Source organism: Euprymna scolopes, chromosome 22 (assembly GCF_053919585.1).
Source record: "Euprymna scolopes isolate OS-2025 chromosome 22, ASM5391958v1, whole genome shotgun sequence".
NCBI classification, from domain to species: Eukaryota; Metazoa; Mollusca; class Cephalopoda; order Sepiida; family Sepiolidae; genus Euprymna; species Euprymna scolopes.
Window position 1 is genome coordinate 49,265,255 of NC_136503.1, and position 3,544 is coordinate 49,268,798.

Consider the following 3,544-nt stretch of genomic DNA (forward strand, 5'->3'; position numbering starts at 1 on the left):
TATTTCCATATGTCTGAATACCCTATATACAAAGTTTCAAATCTGTAGATAAAAAATTTGTTGAATATATAGGTTTAGAATTGTTCTCTCTCTCTCTCTCTCTCACACACACATTCTAACTTTTGTAGTTATAATAGATAGATTATGCTAGATATATTTCCATATGTCTGAATACCCTATATACAAATTTTCTAAACTGTAGGTAAAAAATTTGTTGAGTATGTAGGTTAAGAATTGTTCTCTCTCTCTCTCACACACACACACACACACAAGTTCTCACTTTTATAGATATAATAGATAGATTATGCTAGATATATTTCTATATGTCTGCCTACCCTATATACAAATTTCCAAATCTGTGCCCAAAAATGTGTGGAATATATAGGTTGAGAATTGTTCTCTCTCTCTCTCTCTCTCACACATATTCTCACTTTTATAGGTTATATAGGTTGAGAATTTTTTGCTCTTTCCATCACTCACATTCACACTTTTATAGATATAATACATAGATTATGCCAGATATATTTACATATGTCTGAATACCCAATATACACATTTTCAAATCTGTAGATAAAAAATTAGTTGAATATATAGGTTGAGAATTGTTCTCTCTCTCTCTCTTTCTCTCTCTCTCACACACACATTCTCACTTTTATAGATATAATAGATAGATTATGCTAGATATATTTCCATACGTCTGAATACCCTATATCCAAATTTTCTAATATGTAGATAAAAAATTTGTTGAATATATAGGGTGAGAATTTTCCTTCCTCTCTTTCTCTCTCTCTCTTTCTCACACACACACAAGCTGAAAATTGTTCTCTCTCTCTCTCTGACTCTCTCTCTCTCTCACACACACACACACACATGGTCATTTTATAGATATAATAGATAGGTTATGCTAGATATATTTCTATATGTCTGAATACCCTATATACAAATTTTTAAATCTGTAGATAAAAAATTTGTTGAGTATATAGGTTGAGAATTGTTCTTTCTCTCTCTCTCACACACACATTCTCACTTTTATAGATATAATAGATTATGCTAGATATATTTCCAAATGTCTGAATACCCTATATACAAATTTTAAAATCTGTAAAGATAGAATTTGTTGAATATATAGGTTGAGAATTGTTCTCTCTCTCTCTCTTTCACACACATTCTCACTTTTATAGATATAATAGATAGATTATGCTAGATATATTTCCTTATGTCTGAATACCCTATATACAAATTATCAAATCTGTAGATACAAAATTTGTTGAGTATATAGGTTGAGAATTGTTCTCTCTCTCTCTCTCTCTCTCACTCACTCACTCACTCACTCACTCACAAACACACACACACATTCTACCTTTTATAGATATAATAGATTATGCTAGATATATTTCCATATGTCTGAATACCCTGTATACAAATTTTCAGATCTGTACATAAAAATTAGTTGAATATATAGGTTGAGAATTGTTCTCTCTCTCTCTCTTCTCTCTCTCTCTTTCACACACATTCTCACTTTTCTAGATATAATAGATAGATTATGCTAGATATATTTCCATATGTCTGAATACCCTATATACAAATTTTATAATCGGTAGATAAAAAATTTGTTGAATATATAGGGTGAGAATTGTACTTACTCTCTCTCTCTCTCTCTCTCTCTCTCTCTCTCTCTCTCACGCACACATTCTCACTTTTATGGATATAATAGATAGATTATGCTGGATATATTTCCATATGTCTGAATACCCTATATACAAATGGTCAAATCTGTAGATAACAAATTTATTGAATAGATAGGTTGAGAATTGTTCTCTCTCTCTCTCTCGCAACCTTACACACACAACCACACGCAAACATTCTGACTTTTATAGATATAATAGATCGATTATGCTAGATATATTTCCATATGTCTGAATACCCAATATACAAATTTTCAAATCTGTAGGTAAAAAATTTGTTGAATATATAGGTTGAGAATTGTTCTCTCTCTCTCACACACTCACATTCTCACTTTTATAGATATAATGTATAGATTATGCTAGATATATTTCTATATGTCTGAATACCCTATATACAAAGTTTAAAATCCGTAGATAAAAATACGTTGAGTATATAGGTTGAGAATTGTTCTCTCTCTCTCTTACGCACACACACACACACACACACATTTTCACTTTTATAGATATAATAGATAGATTATGCTAGATATATTTCCATATGTCTGAATACCCTATATACAAATTTTCAAATCTGTAGATAAAAAATGTATTGAATATATAGGTTGAGAATTGTTGTCTCTCTCTCTCTCTCTCTCTCTCTCTCTCTCTCTCTCTCTCTCTCTCTGGCTACCTCACACACACACACATTTTCACTTTTATAGATATAATAGATAGATTATGCTAGATATATTTCCATATGTCTGAATACCCTATATACAAACTTTCAAATCTGTAGATAAAAAAATTTGTTGAGTATATAGGTTGAGAATTGTTCTCTCTCTCTCACACGAAACTGTGCGCTCGGCTTCTTCCCCCCCTTCCCACCCCAAATGCTTGGGAAACTGTGCACTGTTTTTGTTGGTTTTCAAGCTGCCTCTTCCCCCCCCCCCCACACACACACAGTTTAACAGTAGTAGGAGGTCAAGAGAAAGAGGGTGAGAGAGAGAGAAGAGTAAGTTGGTGAGAGAGAGAGAAAAGAGAAAGAGGGTGTTGGTTTTATATTTTTATTATCGTCTAATATTTTGAAAGCTGAATTTCTAATAAAATGTGCATCTATAGGAGATAATGCCTGGGAATGTGTTCCCCCCCCCCACAGTTTAACAGTGGTGTGACGTCAAGAGAAAGAGGGTGAGAGAGAGGGAAGAGTAAGTGGGTGAGAGAGAGAAAGAGAGAGAAAAAAAAGAAAGACGGTGTTGGTTTTGTGAAAAAAGTTGTTATTTACAATTGTTCGCATTCTTGGCCTTTTGGTCAAGATCAAAGTGTAGTATCTGTTCTTCAGATGCTGCACTTCTATTTCTTGTTCTCTTTCGGTGGAGGAGAAATCCTCCACGACTGAGACAATTTTTATTTTTGTACCTTTTCTCCACGTTAAAAAACGACCCTGGTGTCTAACTCTGTCCCGTGGGGAGGCATAGTAAATAGGTACAATTGTTCGCCATTAGTGGATGTTGACGTCACGTCACGTGACATGACTAAGCGTTTTTTTTTTTTAGTATGAATAACATTTTTTGTTTTAATTATAAAGTCTACACTTAATTTTATAGAAAATGATGTATATATAATAGAAAAAAAAAATTACTGGTTTTGTTGGATTCAAGTGGATCCCCCCCCTCCAGTTTAAGAGATAGCAGGTCACGTGGTAATATACAAAATGGCTAGCGTAAATATAAAGATCGGTTTTTTTATCGACGAATATTTTGAAAGCTGAATTTTTTTTTATTCCTGTACATTTTTTCCTGATATTTTTCGTTAAAACTCTTGTATAAATACTATTTTTAACCAGTTAAATACGTTGGAGACATTGTCATGGAGTTTAATAA

At 32.7% G+C, this 3,544-nt stretch overlaps 1 pseudogene; it reads left to right on the forward strand.

The window, feature by feature from the left end:
- Positions 1-2,951: 2,951 nt before the first annotated feature.
- LOC145244136 (U2 spliceosomal RNA) lies at positions 2,952-3,085 on the forward strand (annotated as a pseudogene).
- The last annotated feature ends 459 nt before the right edge of the window (positions 3,086-3,544 follow it).